Here is a 22148-nt window from a genome sequence, read left to right as displayed (position 1 = left end):
GTGGAAGTTGTTTACATGAAATTGATAATGAAATTAAGTCAAATAACAGTGTTAGCTATCTAGTGATAATATTTCACACCCTAAGATAAATGGCAAAGAATAGTTAATTTCATTGTTCATGAAGATGTCGTATTATAGGGTAATGCAATGGGTGACGGATGACATATTGTTCATAATAGAAGCTGCTCTACATAATTCATAAACACTTTTTGAGTTGTGTTCACTTTTTATGAGATGGTGTCTGACATAATGTCACCAATGTAAGGCGACCGCTTTTGGTTTGTTTGTAATGGAAGTAAAGGGCTGTGGCTTTTGTTAAGCATATAAAATGATTATTCAGAAAACCCTACATTGGTGACCACGACACCCTTAGACGATTCCAGAGTTACTCAGCAATGTGTTGACCTACACAGTTGCTTTGAAGCTGCTGGAGTTTGGGGACTAGCATGCTACCATGTGGTTTGCACAGCAGAAGCAGTTTGCGTTGCGAGAAATCACTGAAGACAATACCAAATTTTACTATGCCGTTGCATCACTAAGTACTTCCACTGCAGCCAAAGTGGTAAGTCTACTGGAAGACCCGTCTACATGTGATAAAGATGTCACCCTGAAAACACACCTATTCCAGACTTCTGGACTGTTTGAGTGCGCCACCAAACAGTCACTCTCCTTGCCTGGCTTGGGTGATGCTAGGCCTTAATGGAGTATATGCTATCTCTCCCAGGCAATCACAATCCTTGTTTGATTTTTAAAGAACTCTTTATGCAACAAATGCCTGATCAAGTTCGCGTAGTCCTCACTAATACACCCGTGAAGAACTATAGAGAGCTTGCTAAAATGGCCGATAGTCTGCACTAGGCCAGGTAGAAGTACATCGTTTCTCCTCCTTTCCCTGTCTCAGTAAGTCCTGTCAGCAGAGCCTCCAGCAGGCTCATGCCCGTGGCTCTGAACCAGACAACAGCGGGTCTGTTTTTAAAACTGCTGTTATAACCCTGTTTGGTCTAGTTGAGGCTCTACGCATGCCATTTGGGCTGAGAAATGCAGCACAAGACTTTCTCGTGACTAATGGGCTCTGTTAAGACCTAGGTTTTGATTTTACTTGCAAACAACAGGAATTCTGCAGATGCTGGAAATTCAAGCAACACACATCAAAGTTGCTGGTGAACGCAGCAGGCCAAGCAGCATCTGTAGGAAGAGATGCAGTCGACGTTTCAGGCCAAGAACCTTTGTCAGGACTAACTGAAGGAAGAGTGAGTAAGGACTTTGAAAGTTGGAGGGGGAGGGAGAGATCCAAAATGATAGGAGAAGACAGGAGGGGGAGGGATAGAGCCAAGAGCTGGACAGGTGATAGGCAAAAGGGGATACGAGAGGATCATGGGACAGGAGGTCCGGGAAGAAAGACGGGGGGAGGGACCCAGAGGATGGGCAAGAGGTATATTCAGAGGGACAGAGGGAGAAAAAAGAGAGTGAGAGAAAGAATGTGTGCATAAAAATAAGTAACAGTTGGGGTACGAGGGGGAGGTGGGGCCTTAGCGGAAGTTAGAGAAGTCGATGTTCATGCCATCAGGTTGGAGGCTACCCAGACGGAATATAAGGTGTTGTTCCTCCAACCTGAGTGTGGCTTCATCTTTACAGTAGAGGAGGCCATGGATAGACATGTCAGAATGGGAATGGGATGTGGAATTAAAATGTGTGGTCACTGGGAGATCCTGCTTTCTCTGGCGGACAGAGTGTAGATGTTCAGCAAAGCGGTCTCCCAGTCTGCGTCGGGTCTCGCCAATATATAAAAGGCCACATCGGGAGCACCGGACGCAGTATATCACCCCAGTCGACTCACAGGTGAAGTGTTGCCTCACCTGGAAGGACTGTTTGGGGCCCTGAATGGTGGTAAGGGAGGAAGTGTAAGGGCATGTGTAGCACTTGTTCCGCTTACACGGATAAGTGCCAGGAGGGAGATCAGTGGGGACGGATGGGGAGGACGAATGGACATGGGAGTTGTGTAGGGAGCGATCCCTGCGGAATGCAGAGAGAGGGAGGGAGGGAAAGATGTGCTTAGTGGATCCCGTTGGAGGTGGCGGAAATTACGGGGAATAATATGTTGGACCCAGAGGCTGGTGGGGTGGTAGGTGAGGACCAGGGGAACCCTATTCCTAGTGGGGTGGCGGGAGGATGGAGTGAGAGCAGATGTGCGTGAAATGGGGGAGATGCGTTTAAGAGCAGAATTGATAGTGGAGGAAGGGAAGCCCCTTTCTTTAAAAAAGGAAGACATCTCCCTCGTCCTAGAATGAAAAGCCTCATCCTGAGAGCAGATGCGGCGGAGACGGAGGAATTGCGAGAAGGGGATGGCGTTTTTGCAAGAGACAGGGTGAGAAGGGGAATAGTCCAGATAGCTGTGAGAGTCAGTAGGCTTATAGTAGACATCAGTGGATAAGCTGTCTCCAGAGACAGAGACAGAAAGATCTAGAAAGGGGAGGGAGGTGTTGGAAATGGACCAGGTAAACTTGAGGGCAGGGTGAAAGTTGGAGGCAAAGTTAATAAAGTCAACGAGTTCTGCATGCATGCAGGAAGCAGCGCCAATGCAGTCGTCGATGTAGCGAAGGAAAAGTGGGGGACAGATACCAGAATAGGCACGGAACATAGATTGTTCCACAAACCCAACAAAAAGGCAGGCATAGCTAGGACCCATACGGGTGCCCATAGCTACACCTTTAGTTTGGAGGAAGTGGGAGGAGCCAAAGGAGAAATTATTAAGAGTAAGGACTAATCCCGCTAGACGGAGCAGAGTGGTGGTAGAGGGGAACTGATTAGGTCTGGAATCCAAAAAGAAGCGTAGAGCTTTGAGACCTTCCTGATGGGGGATGGAAGTATACAAGGACTGGACATCCATGGTGAAAATAAAGCGGTGGGGGCCAGGGAACTTAAAATCATCGAAAAGTTTAAGAGCGTGAGAAGTGTCACGAACATAGGTCGGAAGGGATTGAACAAGGGGTGATAAAACAGTGTCGAGGTATGCAGAAATGAGTTTGGTGGGGCAGGAGCAAGCTGAGACAATAGGTCGACTAGGACAGGCAGGTTTGTGGATCTTGGGTAGGAGGTAGAAACGGGAAGTGCGGGGTGTGGGAACTATAAGGTTGGTAGCAGTGGATGGGAGATCCCCTGAGCGGATAAAGTCGGTGATGGTGTGGGAGACAATGGCCTGGTGCTCCTTAGTGGGGTCACGATCGAGGGGTAAATAAGAGGAGGTATCCGCGAGTTGTCGCTGTGCCTCGGCAAGGTAGAGGTCAGTACGCCAGACTACAACAGCACCCCCCTTATCAGCGGGTTTAATAATAAGGTTAGGATTAGTGCGGAGGGAGTGGAGAGCACAGCGTTCCGAAGAAGTGAGGTTGGAATGGGGACAAGGTGCGGTGAAGTCGAGACGGTTGATGTCCCGTCGGCAGTTAGCGATAAAGAGATCCAGAGCAGGCAGAAGACCAGAGTGGGGTGTCCATGAAGAAGAGGAGGGTTGAAGACGGGAGAAGGGGTCATCGGTGGGGGTGGAAGAGTCCTTGCCGAAGAAGTAGGCTCGGAGACGGAGACGGCGGAAGAAAAGTTCCGCATCATGGTGAACACGGAACTCGCTGAGGTGTGGGCGAAGGGGGACAAACGTGAGGCCCTTACTGAGAACAGAGCGCTCTGCCTCCGACAGTTGAAAGTCGGAGGGGATGGTAAAGACCTGGCACGGATGAGAGCTGGGATCAGAGGGGGGAGGGGGGAGGCTAGGGGTGTCAATGGAGAGGGGAGGGTTGGGGTGAGAGGAAGATGGAGCCTCTGAGTACCCAGGAGCTGACGATGGGATCTGAAGGAGACGGGATTGCAGAGTATTGGTGGGGGAAGGGGAGACGGGAGTCACAATAGCAGCACATAAAGACCCGGCCTGGAGTTCAAGGCTGGCGTCGCAGTTGCTGGTTGCGCAATTGCTGTGAAGGTGTCCATGGTCGTTGCTGGAGTCCGGGTTTTGAATATGCCCTGAGGTGTTGGAGCCGGCGAGATCAATGGCAGGAGCCGCAATCTGAAGTTCATGCCTGCTAGCGTCGGGGCCGGCAGGCTCCGGAGTCCGTACATGTAGGATCTTGCGATCATCCTCTGGGTTCCCCCCCCCCCCCCGTCTTTCTTCCCGGACCTCCTGTCCCATGATCCTCTCATATCCCTATTGCCAATCACCTGTCCAGCTCTTGGCTCCATCCCTCCCCCTCCTGTCTTCTCCTATCATTTTGGATCTCCCTCTCCCACTTTCGAATCCCTTACTCACTCTTCCTTCAGTTAGTCCTGACGAAGGGTCTCGGCCTGAAACGTCGACTGTACCTCTTCCTAGAGATGCTGCCTGGCCTGCTGCGTTCACCAGCAACTTTGATGTGTGTTGTTTTGATTTTATTTACCTGGATGACATGCTTGTCAGCAGCGCATCCAAAACCGAACACTTATCACACCTCCACACACTTTTCAAGCCCTTGAGCCAACATGGGCCAATTATTAACCTCACTAAATGCCCATTCGAGCACAACGAGTTCTAGGTGTTCTTGTACATCAGTCACTGAAAGCAAGCATGCAAGTACAGCAGGCAGTGAAAAAAGCTAATGCCATGCTGGCCTTCATAACAAGGGGAATTGAGTATAAGAGCAAAGAGGTCCTTCTGCAGCTGTACAGTGCCCTGGTGAGACCACACCTGGAGTAGTGTGTGCAGTTTTGGTCTCCAAATTTGAGGAAGGACATTCTTGCTACTGAGGGAGTGCAGCATAGGTTCACAAGGTTTGAGGATAAAGGGGAAGCCTTTTAGGACTGAGATGAGGAAAAACTTCTTCACACAGAGAGTGGTGAGTCTGTGGAATTCTCTGCCACAGGAATCATTTGAGGCCAGTTCATTGGCTATGTTTAAGAGGGAGTTAGATATGGCCCTTGTGGCTAAAGGGATCGGGGGTATGGAGAGAAAGCAGGTACAGGGTTCTGAGTTGGATGATCAGCCATGATCATACTGAATGGCGGTGCAGGCTTGAAGGGCCAAATGGCCTACTCCTGCACCTATTTTCTATGTTTCTATGTATCACCATTGATTCCTTTCCTTTTAGCCTTCCATTTATCCTGCTAGGCTTTGGTCTTTGCATCTACTTTTACAAGCAGCTTTGTCTTCCACGTGAAGTTCATACAATAACAACAACGTACACAGAGCAGTCACTTGTTCTATGTACTCACAAAAACCAAGAGCTTGCAACTTTCCTGAAGCTCCTTGAACTTTCTTCCAGCTTAAAACATAGCCACATTTTACAATTAACTGCCTAATCAATAAATCAGAAGCTTTTTCGGATACGTTGCCTAGAAAAACTTGTAGTCTCACCACTGCTTTTGTCACTTTCACATTTCCACTGAGCGGCATGGTCCTCCCTTGGTTCAATATGCTTTCTAACCAGAGACACAAAGTTTGGCTCCCACACACGTTTGTCCTCTGTTGGGTAACAGTTCAAGGAGACAGTTGTGGCATTATCCAGTACCTTTCTTAATTTGCTTTCGGTTGGTTTCATTGCAGGAGATGTTGCATGCAAATAGTGGATGGATCTCCAATCAAATTGTAGATGTCTCAGTCAATCATGCCCCCACAATGCTGTCCCTCCTGTTTTTACCACAGACAAGCTCAATGTGGCTTACTGGTGGTTGTATTTCACTGCTGTGAATGTCATTCTAACAGGAGTTATCTTTTCTTCAGAACAGGTTCTTTGAAACCTGCAGGCTTCAGTTTAGTACAGTATCTTTGAAATGCCATTTAAACTGATTTTGAGGAATGAATGAAACATCTGAACCAGTGTCTAATTCCATTTAATTTATCATTCACTTCTGGCATAAGTCATATTTCTTGGCTATTGTTAATTTTCACACTGTTAATCTCAAGGCGACACAATCCTGTGTCACTCTCATCATTGTCAGAATTTTCATCAATGGCGCGTGGATTATTGCTCTTTTAGAAACTGCTGCTTGACTCTACCTGAGCAGTCCATTTATTTTTGACTGCTCTTTGTACATGTACTACATTGTTGCATTTTCTGCAAGTTTCACTTTTAAATCTACATTTGTTTGGTGTATGTGAGCCTCTGACACAACGATAACACAATTTGTTTAGGCAGGCCGGTTTCTGTGTAGACAATACTCCTCAATTCTGTCTCTGTCTGCAGTCACCATTGAAATAGCAATTTCCACTGCTCGTTTGAATGTAAGCTGTCCGTCAGCTGGCAGTTATTTTTGAATGCTTTCTTTTAAGGTTCCACAAACTAAACTATTTCTCAGTAATCATTAAGCCCATTACCAAACTGACAATTCTCAGACAATCTCTTCAATTCAGTCACATATGCTGAAATCGATTTCCCTTCTTTTTGATTTCACTATGAAACCTAAAGCACTCTGCAATCAACAATGGGTTGGTTTCTAAGTGTTCCTGTATCACTTTGACTACAGTAGCAAAGCTTATTTCTGATCGTTTGGTTGGGGCAGCCTTTAAACCTAATGCACTCAGCAAAATTGGCATTGGCTATTTCATTTGCCAATACAGTTCCAATAGTTCAATATACATGAGCCAATTTCCCATTGTGTATTCAAACTTATTGATCTTTCCAATGTAGCCAATCATTTCTGAATTTTTTAATGATTAGTATCACCCAGTTTTCAGTTCTTCTCCTGTCATTTTGGATCTCCCCCTCCCCCTCCCACTTTCAAATCTCTTACTAGCTCTTCCTTCAGTTAGTCCTGACGAAGGGTCTTGGCCCAAAACGTCGACTGTACCTCTTCCTAGAGATGCTGCCTGGCCTGCTGCATTCACCAGCAACTTTGATGTGTGTTGCTTGAATTTCCAGCATCTGCAGAATTCCTTGTGCCTGAATTCTTCTGCTTTCTTACTTTTTTAAAAAAAAGTTGATTGTGTCTTCCCTTCCAAAGAATATGTGTTGTGCTGCTTTTTTAAACTTGGCCATTTTGCTGCATGTGCTGGACTAGGTATTTTATTCGACGTTCCTCAGCATTTTGCTCAGTTTAAATGTCTTGCTGCACTTTAACAGGTCGGTAGCCATGTTGGATTCATTTTAAAATATTTCATCGCCAGTGTTATGTTTTGTGACTTCAAAACATTAAACTAATTCAACAAAACTTGTGGGTGGCCAAAAATATGGGTGTAGTTCAAGTTTACTTATAAGCGAGGTGCACATGTATCACATGGTAGTGTGATGACATATGCAATTAATGTATTTTAACATATAACTCAATTAATTATTTAAGCAAACAATATTGCTTAAACAATATATATACACAAGACAACTGAAATATTGTGGAAGTAGTAAATACACAACAGCTGGGATGGATACAAGCAGCCACGCTGGCAAACCGACAAGATAAGTAAAACATCCTCAACATATCTAATAGACATGTTATGCAATGCTGATAATATTGTTGGATTTTTTTGAATAAAACACAGGAGAGTCATTTTATGTGCTTATCAAAAGCAGCCCTTATTTCCATTATGAACAAACCAAAAGCAGAGATAAGGGGTTTTAAATTAAAATATTACTTATCCAGAAACCATTTCAAGTGTATGAAATATGGATTGCCTGTGTGTTCTTTAGAATCTACAGTTTTCCATGCTGTCCTCTGTGTGCCTCATACACAGGGAGAAAGGTCTGGCCTGCATGTGCTGTCCAGTGACAGGCAGTGCAGGGTGGTTGCCTTGTCCTTGATTTTTGTGTCGTGTATGTAGTCTGTGGATGGCAAGGTTCATCCAGGCAGAGGCAGGACTTTCAACACTTAGGAGACCTGCTATGTCATGACATAATGGAATATATCTGATGAAGTCTGAGACCACGGAGTCCTGCACTGAGTCTTGGGTTAATTCCTTCTCATCAAATGTTTAATAGGGAATCACATGAGATGCTGGCTGGTGATAGGTGGAAGAGGCAAAGGACCGAAGAAGATGGACTCTGACAGCAGAGGATATTAGACTGTGTAATAAAAGGGGAGGCAGGAAACAAGAGAGAGGAAGATGTGGAAAATGGGCAGGCCTTGAGGGTGGGGAGGGGCTAAAGGGATGAGGGAAAATATAAAGGGGCAGGGCAGTGGTTAACAGGAGTGAGAGAAATTGATGTTGGTGCCACGAGGATGAAAACTATCAAGTCGGAATATGAGGTGCTATTCCTCTAATCTACATCTACGCTCAACTGGGCAGTAGAGGAGGCCGTGGATAGACATGTCAGTGTGGGAATGGAAAGTGGAATTAAAGCGGGTGGCTCCTGGCTATAACAGACAGAGTAAAGGTGATCAACGAAGCAATCCCCCAACCTGTGTCAGGTCTCATCAATGGCTGAAGTAAATGACACTGATGGATTCACATGGGGAGTGCTGTCCCAGCCGGTAGGACTGTTTAGGGTCCTGAATGGTGGTGAGCGAGGAGGTGAAGGGCCAGGTATAACATTTGCAATGGTTGTGGAGTTGAGTGCTGGGATGGGAAGTGTGTTGGCGGTGAGGAATGAACAGAGAAATTGCAAAGACGGACCCGTGGGAAGTGGAGAGGGGAGTGAAGGGGGAGATGTGCTTGGTGATGCAACCCTGTTGGGGTTGGCAGAAGTTGTAAGGAATGATATGTTGGATGCAGAGGCTCATGGGGTGGTAGGTGAAGACAATGGGAACACTATCCCTGTTATGTCAGGGGTGAGGGCAGGTGTGCAGGAAATGGAGGAGACGTGGGTGAGGGCTGCATTCATAGCAGTGGAAGTAAAATAGGAGGGAATCTCCTGGAACGGAAAGTCTCACCATGAGAACAGCTGTAGTGGAGATGGAGGAACTGAGAGAAGGGAATAGCATCCTTGCAATAGACAGGGTGGGAGGAAGTGTAGTCAAGTGGGTTTGTAAAGATGTTGGTAGGATACCTGATTATGGAGGTGGAGACAGATCAAGAAAGGAGAGAGAGGTGCAAGAGATGGATCAAATAACTTTGAGGGCAGAGTGGAAGTTGGAGGCAAAGCTGATTAATTGAAGAGCCCTGCAAGGGTGCTGGAAATGGCACCAATGCAGTCATCAATGTGGTGCAGGAGGAGTTGGGGAGAATTATTGATGTAGGCTTGGAATAAGGAATGTCCCAGGTAGTTGACAAAAAGGCAGGCATAGTTGGGGCCCATGTGTGTGCCCATGGTTACACATCTTTGATCTGGAGAAAGGGTGAGAAACCAAAAGAGTGAGGACCAGTTCCACCAGATGGAGAGGGATGGAGAGTAGGAGGCGCATTGTCAGGAAAGAAGTGGAGAGCATTGAGGTTTTCCTGATGGGGAAATGGAAGGGTACAGGGACTGGATGTCGATGGTGATAATGAGGCAGTTAGAGCCAGCAAACTGATAATAGTTGAAGTGGTGAGGAGCATGTGAAATATCACAAATGCAGGTGGGTAGGAGATAAGCCAAGAGGGACAAAGTGGAGTCAAAATAGAAGGATATGAGTTCAGTGAGGCAGGAGCAGCCAGAAACAATGGACCAAATGGACCTTTAGGATTGTGGATCATGGGTAGGAGGTAGAAAAGGGCAGTTTGGTCTTGGGAAACTACGAGTTCAGAGGCTGTAGAAAGGAGATCTAAAAATCTATGGTTGTTACTACAGGCTGTAGGAAGTTGTTAGGGGGAATAGCAGAAAGCAATTCAGGATCTAGCTGTAGAATTCTTTTCAGCATGTTGCATGTAGGGAGGCACAGTTTCAGAGGCACCTGGTTTCTAACATCTGCACTTATCTGAGGACTAACGTCTGAGAATAGGATAGAGGGACGTCCTTTTAGAATGGAGATGAGGAATTTTGTTAGCCAGAGAGTGGTGAATCTGTGGAATTCTTTGCCACGGGCAGCTGTGGAGGCCAAGTCTGTATGTGTATTGATATTGTATATTTAAGGCAGAGGTTGATAGATTCTTGATTGGTCGGGGCATGAATGGATTTGGGGAGAAGGCAGGAAATAGGGGCTGAGAGGAAAATTGGATAAGCAGAAGATTGGGGCTGAAAGGAAAAATGGTGGAGCAGATGCGCTGGGCCAAATGGGCTAATTCTGCTTCGATACCTTATGGTCTTTTGGTGAAATAACTTGGTGAGTTCATAACGTAGCAAGTATCAAATGACATCTTGTGGTGAAATGTGGAACTGTAGAGAATGACTGCACTGACACAGTTTCAATAGATCTTGTGATGCTTTCATCACTTGTGTGAAGCTGCTGTGTGCTATTCTTTACACATAGAGACCCGACTGAGGAAAATATAAGCAATAAAACCTTAACTTGTATACACATTTCTGAGGCTTTCTCAGTTTAATGAAATTGTAGAATATACAACTTGCTGACAGAGAACGCCAGAACTGAACTCTGAACACCAATGTCTGGAGTTGTAATAGCTTCTCACTAACCGCTACATTATCATGAGCCCCAGTGAGTTCCAGATTCCTATTAACCTTCCTCATCTCCCTTTGAGCTCTTCCACCATTAAATTTCTACTGTTAACTAATTTTTTTGGCATCTGCGTGTTTCTTGCAAGGATATATTTTCCGATCCAGCTACTGTAAATGGGTGAACCACTTTCTTAAATGCTGCAGGCTTCTGTTGGAAAGTTTTCTTGGATTTTCAGAAGGCTATTGACAAGGTGCCACACATCAAGACAAGAGCCCATGGTGTTGCAGAAAGGATACTAGCATCTTGTATCATGTATTTACTGCTCCTGGCTGTAGACCCAGCAACACTGTGCCACTGCTGAGAGAATTGCTGCCTTATAGTTCCAGAGACCCAGAGTCAATCACGTCCTCTGGTACTGTCTGTGTGGAGTTTGCATGTTCTCCTTATGACCATGGTTTTAAAATCTCTCTGGGCTTTCTTGTTTCTTCTTTTCCAAATATTAGAGAATATGCACTTGAGACATGAGAGGAAAGTTTAAGGGCAAGTTTTTAATGCAGAGAGTGATAGGTGCTGAAATGGACTGCCAGGGGTAGTGGTGGATACAGAAACAATCGTGTCATTTCAGAGGGTTTCAGATGCACATATGAAACTGCAGGGAATGGAGGAATGTGGATCGTGTACAGGCAGGGGAGATTTATTTTAATTTGGTAGTGTGTTTGGCAGAGACTTCGTGGGATGAAGGGCCTGTTCCTGTGCTGTGTTGCTCTAAATATCCTCTCCCAAGCTCATGGAATTGGTCTCTGTAAATTGCCCTGGTGTGTAGGTGAAAGGTAGAATCGGGGGAAGAATTGATGGGACTGTATTGAGAATAGGTTACAAGGAAAGTTTGTGGGGGAGTGGGATTTTTCTATGAGCAGCGTAGGCTCGGACGGCTCCCAGTATGATGTAAGGAGTTACAAATATAGAAAGAAGGACAATATGTTTCCAAATCAGGATCGTGTACAGCCTGGAGTAAACCCGTGCACGTAGTGTTTCCATGTACCAACTGTGTCCAGGGTATTGGTTTATCAGGTGCTGTTGAAGTAGTCTTGGCAAACAACTACAGTGCTGTTTTGTAAATATAACAACATAAGACATTGTGTTCTAGCATTCCATTGTGGGTGATTTGTTATCCCTCTCAACTCCATTCTCCTGCCTTCTCCCTGTAATCTTTGCTGCCCTTACTAATCAAGATCCTATTGAATCAACCTCCACTTTAAATACACTTAATGACTTGACCTCTACAGCCATTCATGGCAATGAATTCCACAGATTTACCACCATCGGGCTAAAGAAATTCCTCCTCAACTCCATTCTAAATGAACATCTCTGTATTCCTCAGCTCTGCCCTCTGGTCACAGGTTTCCCCGCTGCAGGAAACATCTTCTCATCATGCACTTTAGCTAGGGTTTTCAACGTTCCATAGGTCTCAATGAGATCCCCTCTTATGTTTTTAAACTCGAACAAGTACAGTCCCAGAGCCATTAAATGCTCCTCATACGTTAACCCTTTAATTCCTCAATCATTGTTGTGAATTTCTTCTCGACCCTCTCCAATCCCAGTACATCTTTTATGCCTTATAAAGACTCAGCATCACATTTGTCCTCTTATATTCCTGTCATCTTGAAATGAATACTAACATTGCATTTGCTTTCCTAAACACTGGTCAATCTGCAAGCTAACCAGCAGGGAATCCTGCATGAGAACTGCCAAGTCTCTTTGCACATCACGTTTTTTCTCCCTATTTAGAAAATATTCTGCCTTTATTTCTCCAACCAAAGTGTATGACCACTTCCTTACACTATATTCCATCTGCCACTTCTTGGCCCATTCTCTCAATCTGCCTGTGTCCTTCTGCAGACTCTCTGCATCCTCAACCCCACCTGCCCTTCCACCTGTCTTTGCATCATCTGGAAATGTGGCCATAAAACCATCAATTCCATCACCCAAGTTGTTGACATGTAACGTGAAAAGAAGCCGTCCTACCCCCTGCATAAAACCACTTGTCACTGGCAGCCAACCGCAACAGGCCTGATCAGGGACTGGAGCCAGAACAGTGAATATGAATTATATCACGACAGGTATAATCAAACTTGGAAATGGGACATTTCGTTCCTGCAGCTAAATCATTGAAATAGATTGTGAAACCAAGATGTAAATATTCTTTTCCCTGATTGATTGCTCAATAAACTGTCTCAATTTCCATGAATGTATCTTATATTCCATGCAATCACCCATAATTACTTCACGGCCCCTTTTACAAGCAGCTCTAGTTTCTTGATTTATGTCACTTCTAATATATTAACTCCTTATTTGGTGACCAATTGCTATTTCTTAGTGTAACCCAAAATGATTCAAATTGTAAATCTTGATCTATCATGCCAGGTTTATGTTTCACGAATGCACTAATCTCTCTGACTAGTACTGCTGTACCTTTTTCCCTACCTTTCCTAAATGTTGCAAATCTCAGTCCGTGACTTTCTCTTGTGCCAAGCTGAGGCCACCTCAAAGTGGAGGAGCAATACCTTACATTCCATCTGGGTAGCCTCCAACCTGATGACATTAATATCGATTTCTCCTTCCAGTGAAATGAAATTTCTCACTTCCTCTGTTCCCCACTCTGACCTTTTACTTCTTCTCATCTGCCTATCAGTTCCCCCTGGGTTTTCTCCTTCCCTTTCTCCTATGGATCATTCTCCTCTCCTGTCTGATTCCTCCTTGTCCAGCCTATGACCTCTCCCACTTGGCTTCACCTATATCTTCCAGCTAGCATCCTTCCCCTCCTCCATCTTTTTATTTTGGCGCCTTCCCCCTTCCTTTTCAGTCCTGAGGAAGGGTATCGGCCCAAATTGTCAATCGTTTATTTATTTCCATAGATGCTGCCTGACCTGCTGAGTTCCTCCAGCATTTTGTGTTTGTTATCTTGGAATATTTAACTGTCAGCTTTTGTCACCCTGCAGCCATGTTTCCATAATTGCAATGAGATCACACCCATTTACAGACAAGAGAAAATTTGAGCAACACACACAAAATGCTGGAGAAACTCAGTAGGCCAGTTAGCATCTATGGAAAAACATACAGTTGACGTTTCTGGCCGAGACTCTTTGGCAGTCCAGCATTTCATGTGTATCACATATTCGAATATAATCTAATCTACTTTGTAATTCTATTTACACCATAAGTTAATTTATATTGTTATGAATCCCAAAAACATTCAGATAGAGCATATTTAATTTTATAACTTTCATATTTTCAATACTTCAATACTCTTTGCCTTTTTGTGCTGTCTGTTTATTTACCTTCCTATTTTTTTAACATCCTCTTTATGCTTTTTTTCTGTCCTTAAATTTCTTGTGAACTCCCATTTCCCCTGCAACACTAGATTAAATCCTCCCTGTACATACATCTATTGATGCTTCTGGACACATCTTCAGTGATGTTCCTGGAATCATTGGGTGTTTCGGGTCTTTCAACATCATACAACCTCCTCCAGGTGACCCAGCCGGGGCTGATCAGACCCCAGCTTGTGTCCAGATGGCTAGCTACTTATGACTCCATGACTCCCCTCATTTGAGCCACAGCCATCTTGAGGCCCTCTCTGCCATATCGGTGGTACTGCGGATAGTATTGGCCTCAACTGACACCTTACTGCAGCGATGAAAATGCAAAAGAAAAACAACAGTTAAAACAAAAATCAGAAAATGCTGCAAAAAATCAGCAGGTTAGGTGGCTTTTGTGGAGAGAGAAACTGAGTTAGTGATTCAGATTGAAGAGCCTTTGTTAGAACAACAAAAGAGAGAAAATCTTATTTAGTGGTAAAGATGGAGGGGGCCTGGATAGGACAAAGAAGAAAGCTTCAAATTTAAAGCAAAAGATGTTTCGATGACCAACTCTGCCATCTTCATCAGGGATCATCCCTGATGATGATGGCGGAGTTTGTTATCAAAACGTTGATTATAATCCATACCTGTACCTGGCTGGAAGCCCAAGAAGAGCTTATTTGTCATATACGCCGAGAAAGCACTAGATCTTTTTCACTTATACTCCACAGTTAATCAATTTGGGACGGGCACATCATTTCATATAGTCTACATACTTGCTTCAGTAGCTCAAAGACTTCCACCTTCTGCAGTACTTCAGTAGGTGTATCAGAGTTAACAGGATGCTTCATGTGGGCCTCATAGCTATTTCCATGGGCCTCTTTATGGCAAGTTTCCAATTATTGGAAACGGAGTGATGAAAGAGTGGGTTGATTCAGGACAAGAGTGGGCTAGAGACACCAAAATCAGGTTATGTCATGTCCTGAGTGCTCCAAGTAACTGGAATCTATCAGTGAGAATGGTCTACCATGCTGCCAAATTACAGCAATTGGCCTCAGCTGAGCAATCCTGAGTAAGATCAAGGGATCTCTGTCACAATTCCTCCTTTGTTTTCCCCAGTGGTCTCTGATTGCAGTAGATGGGAATTGCTGCACAATTCAGAGCCCAACAGCCCTTATGAAGTAGGATAAATCACCACATAGAGTCATAGTGCACTACAGGACAGAACCAGGCTGTTTGGTCCATCTAGTCCAGGCTGATCTGATTTTCTGCCTCGTTCTATCTATCTGTACCCAGAATCTAGCTCTCATAACTCCTCCCATTCATGTGCCTATTCAAAGTTCTCTCAAATTCTGCAATTGAACCTGCACCTACCACTTCCACTGGCAGCCTGTTCCACACTCACACCACTCTCTAAATTCAAATTTCCCCTCAGGTTACCCTTAAATATTTCACCTTTCACCCTAAACCTATGACCCTAGTTCTAGTCTCAGCCAACCTCAGAGGAAAATGCCTGCATGCAATCACTCTATCTATACCCCTGGTAATTTTGTATACCTCTATAAGATCTCCTCATTCTCCTACGGTCCAGGGAATAAAGTCCTAACCTATTCAACCATTCTCTATAACTCAGTTCCTCAAGTCCCGGCAACATCCTTGTCAATTTTTTGCTGTACTCGTTCAAACTTATTAATATCTTTCCCATAGATAGGTGATCAGAACTGCACATAGTACTCTAAATACGGCCTTACTAACATCTTGTACAACTTCAACATTACATTCCAACTCCTGTACTCAGTATCCTGATTTATGAAGGCCAATGTGCTAAAAGCTTTCTTTACAATCCTATCTACCTGAGATGCCACTTTCAAGGAATTATGGACCTGTATTCCCAGATCCCTCTGCTCTATGGCACTCCTCAGAGCCTTACCATTTATTGTGCAAGTCTCACCCTTGTTTGTCCTCCCAAGTGCTACACCCCTAAATTAAATTATTGCGTTAAATTCCATCTGCCATTTTCAGCCCAGTTTCCCAGCTGATTCAGTTCCTGCTGTGAGATTTGAGAGTCTTTCACGCTGTCCACTGCATCCCCAAGCTTGGTGTCGTCTGCAAATTTGCCTGTCCAGTTTACCACATTACCATCTAAATCATGAATATAGCTGATAAACAACAATAGACCCAGTACCAATTCCTGCAGCACAGCACAGCACTCATCACAGGCCTCCAGTCAGAGGGACAACCATCTCCTGCTACTCTTTGGCTTCTCCCGCTAAGCTGAGGTTGAATCCAATTGGCTACCTCATCCTGAATGCCAAGTGATAGAACCTTTTTGACCAACCTCCCATATGGGACTTTGTCAAAGGCCTTGCTAAAACGCATGTAGACAAAGTCCACTGCATTTCCTTCATTAACCTTCCTGGCAACCTCCTCAGAAAACTCTGTAAGATTGATTTGATATGACCTACCATGCACAAAGCCATATTGACTATCCCTAATCAGGCCCTGTCTTTTGGATATAAGGGTTCATGTTCATGCTGGAGAGATGAGTCTATTAGCAGGACAAAGGGAGCAGATGGAATGAAGAATTATTAACAAGAAGATAAATAAATGGCAAAAGAACAGGGAGGAGAAAGAAGAACAGATGGTAATCAAGGAGTAATGAGTTATAATTTGAGCCTTTTGTTTCTTCAAAGAAGCATACATACAATGAAGCAAATAAATGAATTGAGAGGTGAAGAGAAAGTGATGAATGGAAGTAAGAGAGAAATGAATGACAAAACAAGGGCAAATGAGGCTAGTAGGAATGGAAATGTGAATGGAAGGTGACCAAAGTCAGAAAGAAAATTCAAATCAATTCCATTTTAATTGTCATTCAACCATACATCAACACAGCCAAAAAAGAGTGTTACTCCAGGGCCAAAGTGCAAAGCACAGTACTAACAGTCACACACAGCAAAAAGCACACATGCCATATACAAGACAGCAAACATGTGTAAGATATCAGTAAAATATTGTCACGCAAAAAAAATAATCCAGTCCCTGAGTCCACGAATGCCACAGAAATCTGCAGTTGACCGTAATTCAGCTTGTCTTCTGCCGAGCAAATACAGGGTAGGGGGGGATTGGGAAGCACTGACTCCAGCCTGGACGCTCTGGTGGAGGACACTGGCTCCGACGACCCTCTCCTGGCAGCCGTAAACAGGTGACACCAGGGCCTGAGGCCTAGGGCTTGCTATGATCGAGGTCACACACAGTTCCCACAACCTGTGTCAGGTCTCATCAATGGCTGCAGTAAATGACTGTCTGCCAATAAATTAGTGAATCAGACTTGCTACAAAAGGGTCTTGCGATCACAAGAAGAGTGACTAAGACAATAACTCACTATTAGACTGCACGCTGCCTTCGCGCACCGACTCCCCCGAAGTCTCTCTGATGCAAGCAGCAGCACGATCTGCACCAAGTCCAGCACCTTCAGTTTCTTTACCAATGAGAAACTCACTGATGGGGTAGACCTGCAGGTCATGAAGTTCTTGATGTCTAGCACAATCTTGAGATCATAAAAAATGTTTAAAAAGGACAGTAGCACCCTTTGTTGACCCTATAGAAGATGCTGTGATCAAACATGCTAAGGGTTGGAAGAATGGGTGATTTCAAAGTTCAAAGTAAATTTATTATCAAAGCATATACTGTATATGTTGTCATATACAATCCTGAGATTCATTTTTTACGGGCATTCTCAATAAGTCCATATAGAATAATAACCATAATTGAATCAATGAAAGACCACACCAAGTTGGATGTTGAAACAGTGTGCAAAAGACAACTATTCATTTGCAAACACAGAAAAAAGAAATAATAGTAATAATAAATAATAAATATCGAGAACACGAGATGAAGAATCCTTGAAAGTGAATCTATAGGTTGTGGAAACGTTTCAATGATGGGGTAAGTGAAGTTAAGCGATCTCACCCCTTTGGTTCAAGAGCCTGATGCCTGAGGGGTAATAACTGGTCCTGAGCCTGGTGGTGTGATTCCTGAGCATCTTGTATCTTCTTCCTGATGGCAGCAGTGAGAAGGGAGTATGATCTGGGTGGTGTGGTTACCTGATGGTGGATGCTGCTTTCCTGCAACAATGCTTCGCATAGATATGCCCAATAGTGTAATCAAGAGTAAAGGCAATCTATATCGACTCTTGATCTCACAATCCACCTCATTATGATCTTACATTTTATTGTTTATCTGCACTGCACTCTCCTGGTAGCTGTCAGCCAGGGTTTCTTTCTTGTCATAAATACCCTTTTTGTGCAAGTTAGTGGAGCCATAAACCCTATCGCCAGTTGCAGCCACTGACTTCTTCTGCAGCTCACTCAGAGTGACTGTCGGCATCACGGTAGCCTCTCTTTCAAGTGCAATTCTTCTTTGGCGACTAAGTTTAGAGGGGACATCTGACCCAGGCATTGTGGCTGTGGTTTCATATTTTTCCACTTTTTCACTATGGATTGCTCTGAGCTCCGAGGTATGTTCAGTGCCTTTGTGAAGGTCTTGTAGCCTTCCCCAGATCTGTGTTTCTCTATTTTCATTTCCCTGACTTGTCTTGAATGTTCTTTTGTTTTCATTTTGGATCAGTCTGTTGAAAATCTACCATACCATTGGACCTTGCAGAGAGAAGGGATGTTTATTCTTATGAATGCATTGAGAACGGGTGATCCTCTGATTTTCTACATCAACAATTGAGTGAGTGAGTTGGTAAGGTAATATTGCACCTGAGGGAAGTTAGCTTAGTAATTACAAAGGGGATGAACAGTTCTTCAGCCTCACAATTCTGGATTTTAATTTTTTTTGTAAATTGTTGACAGGTTTTGGAATTTTTCTTTTGATTTGACATGCTGCACACCATTTTGGAGATTAGTTCAAAAATCCTACTTCATATTTTACATTTAGAAAATGGGACAGTGAAATGTGAAACATTATGGGGTCTGTATACTTTTTCAAGACACTGTATCTGAAAGGAAAGTAAGAAGAGGTGTGATCTAGGTAGGATTTCCAACATAGCACAGGTATAGACTCAGAAGGCTGTGTCAGGATTATTAAGTGATTTAACTCCCCTGCAACTCCAACCTGTTTTATTTAGGGAGGTCACGTCCAAATCCAAGGTTAGTTCCTAATTTAGTTCTGCTGGTTGATGTCACATTTCTCAAGTGCTTGGTGGTTTCTACAGTTCTGGATAATTCCTAAAGTCTTTAGGAAGTGATGTGGGTGCACTGAATATGTTTACCTTAATTTCAAGGCATCTGCACCAGCAATTGCTCGCCAATATGGGTTCTTTAATACACACTCACGTTAGAACCCATACCATACAGAGGGCACACTGAGGAGGATGCTTCTTGAAGGAGAGGGAGGAGGAGGAGTAAAAGCCAATGGGAAAATTGCTCAAGCAAGAGAAAATCTGTAGGTGCTGGAAATCCGAGCAACACACACATTTCCTATTAGAGCCACAGCAATGAAACGTTTGATCTTCAGCAGGGAGGACATCAAAAACCTGCTGCAGACATCAGAGCAGGGCAAGGGCAGAAATAGCCAGTCATTGTGACTGCAGTCATAATCTTTAAAGTGTCAACAGATGTTTTGAATGCTTGTCTCCGAGTTCACCCACATTTCTTGCCCTCACTGATTTGGAGTCTTGAATGTTTGGGCCTTCACAACACCGAAGTACCTTCTTCTGACACAGCCAGTGACCTGCAGATGAGCTCTCTACCTTCAGCCCGCGGCCGTGACGTTATTTCTTTCCGAGCCAAGTGCATGCGAGTAACCTGGATCAATGCAGGAACGAGTCTCTGTGAGAGACACGTGTAGAATGTGTGACGAAGAGGTGGTGCATTTGATGGATAGTGCACTTGAAAATATATTTGAGGTGATACTTGTGAGGTCACTGAACTTTTGCACGTTGCTTGTTTCTCAGTCTTTGCTTATATATAGTTTTTATTTGTTTTTCTATTGTACTCTATCTTCCTGTAAATACCTGTAAGAAATAAATCTCAAGGTATTATATGACATATACAGTACGTACTTTAATAAAGGTTGGTTGGCATCCGTCTGTCTCGAAGGACAATGGGTGATGATGATGATCTTCACAAGCCTGGGTGGAAGGGATGGAAGGAAATCCTGAGATGCCCAGTCGTCAAGATCCCCCTCTCGGCTTCACCGGTTTAATAATAAACTTTGATAATAGCAATGGATGGCTGAAGTGAACATAGACCATAGAACATAAATAGTACAGCACAGTACAGGCCCTTTGGCCCACAATGTTGTGCCGACCCTTCAACCCTACCTTACCAGATAACCCCCCCCACCTTAAATTCTTCCAAATACCTGTCTAGTAGTCTCTTAAATTTCACTGGTGTATCTGCCTCCACCACTGACTCAGGCAGTGCATTCCACGCACCAACCACTCTCTGAGTAGAAAACTTTCCTCTAATATCCCCCTTAAACTTCCCACCCCTTACCTTAAAGCCATGTCCTCTTGTACCGAGCAGTGGTGCCCTGGGGAAGAGGTGCTGGCTGTCCACTCTATCTAGTCCTCTTAATATCTTATATACCTCCATCATGTCTCCTCTCATCCTCCTTCTCTCCAAAGAGTAAAGCCCCAGCTCCCCTAATCTCTGATCATAATGCATACTCTCTAAACCAGGCAGCTTCCTGGTAAGTCTCTCCTGTACCCTTTCCAATGCTTCCACATCCTTCCTATAGTGAGGCGACCAGAACTGGATGCAGTACTCCAAGTGTGGCCTAACCAGAGTTTTATAGAGCTGCATCATTACCCCATGACTCTTAAACTCTATCCCTCGACTTATGAAAGCTAACACCCCATAAGCTTTCTTAACTACCCTATCTACCTGTGAGGCCACTTCCAGGGATCTATGGACATGTACCCCCAGATCCCTCTGCTCCTCCACACTACCAAGTGTTCTGCCATTTACTTTGTACTCTGCCTTGGAGTTCGTCTTTCCAAAGTGTACCACTTCACACTTCTCTGGGTTGAACTCCATCTGCCACTTCTCAGCCCACTTTTGCATCGTATCAATGTCTCTCTGCAATCTTCGACAGTCCTCTACACTATCCACAACACCACCAACCTTTGTGTTGTCTGCAAACTTGCCAACCCACCCTTCTACCCTCACATCCACGTCATTAATAAAAATCACGAAAAGCAGAGGGCCCAGAACGGATCCTTGTGATACTCCACTAGTCACCAACGCTCCAATCCGAATGTACTCCCTCCACCACGACCCTCTGCTTTCTGCAGACGAGCCAATTCTTCCCTGGATCTCATGCCTTCTGACTTTCTGAAGAACCTTGTCACATGCCTTACTAAAATCCACGTAGATCACATCCACTGCACTACCCTCATCTATATGCCTGGTCACCTCCTCAAAGAACTCTATCAGGTTTGTTAAACACGATCTGCCCTTCACAAAGCCATGCTGACTGTCCCTGATCAGACCATGATTCTCTAAATGCCCTTAGATCCTATCTCTAAGAATCTTTTCCAACAGCTTTCCCACCACAGACATAAGGCTCACTGGTCTATAATTACCCAGACTATCCTTACTACCTTTTTGAACAAGGGGACAACATTCGCCTCCCTCCAATCCTCCAGTACCATTACCGTGGGCAACGAGGACATGAAGATCCTAGCTAGAGGCTCAGCAATCTCTTCCCTCGCCTCGTGGAGCAGCCTGGGGAATATTCCATCAGGCCCTGGAGAGTTATCCGTCCTAATATATTTTAACAACTCCAGCACCTCCTCCCCCTTAATATCAACATGCTCCAGAACATCAACCTCACTCATACTGTCCTCACCGTCAAGTTCCCTCTCATTGGTGAACACTGAAGAGAAGTATTCATTGAGGACCTCGCTCACTTCCACAACCTCCAGGCACATCTTCCCACCTTTATCTCTAATCGGTCCTACCTTCACTCCTGTCATCATTTTGTTCTTCACATAATTGAAGAATGCCTTGGGGTTTTCTTTTACCCTACTAGCCAAGGTCTTCTCATGCCCCCTTCTTGCTTTCTTCAGCCCCTTCTTAAGCTCCTTTCTTGTACCCTGTATTCCTCAATAGACCACTCTGATCCTTGCATCCTAAACCTCATGTATGCTGCCTTCTTCCACCTGACCAGATTTTCCACCTCACTTTTCACCCATGGTTCCTTCACCCTACCATTCTTTATCTTCCTCACTGTTACAAATTTATTCCTAACATCTAGCAAGAGATACCTCAACAACGACCACATGTCCTTAGTACATTTCCCTGCAAAAACATCATCCGAATTCACACCGGCAAGTTTTAGCCTTATAGCCTCATAATG

The sequence above is a fragment of the Mobula birostris genome, chromosome 1 (genome assembly GCF_030028105.1).
Source record: "Mobula birostris isolate sMobBir1 chromosome 1, sMobBir1.hap1, whole genome shotgun sequence".
NCBI lineage: Eukaryota > Metazoa > Chordata > Chondrichthyes > Myliobatiformes > Myliobatidae > Mobula > Mobula birostris.
Note: the sequence above shows the minus strand (reverse complement) of the source record.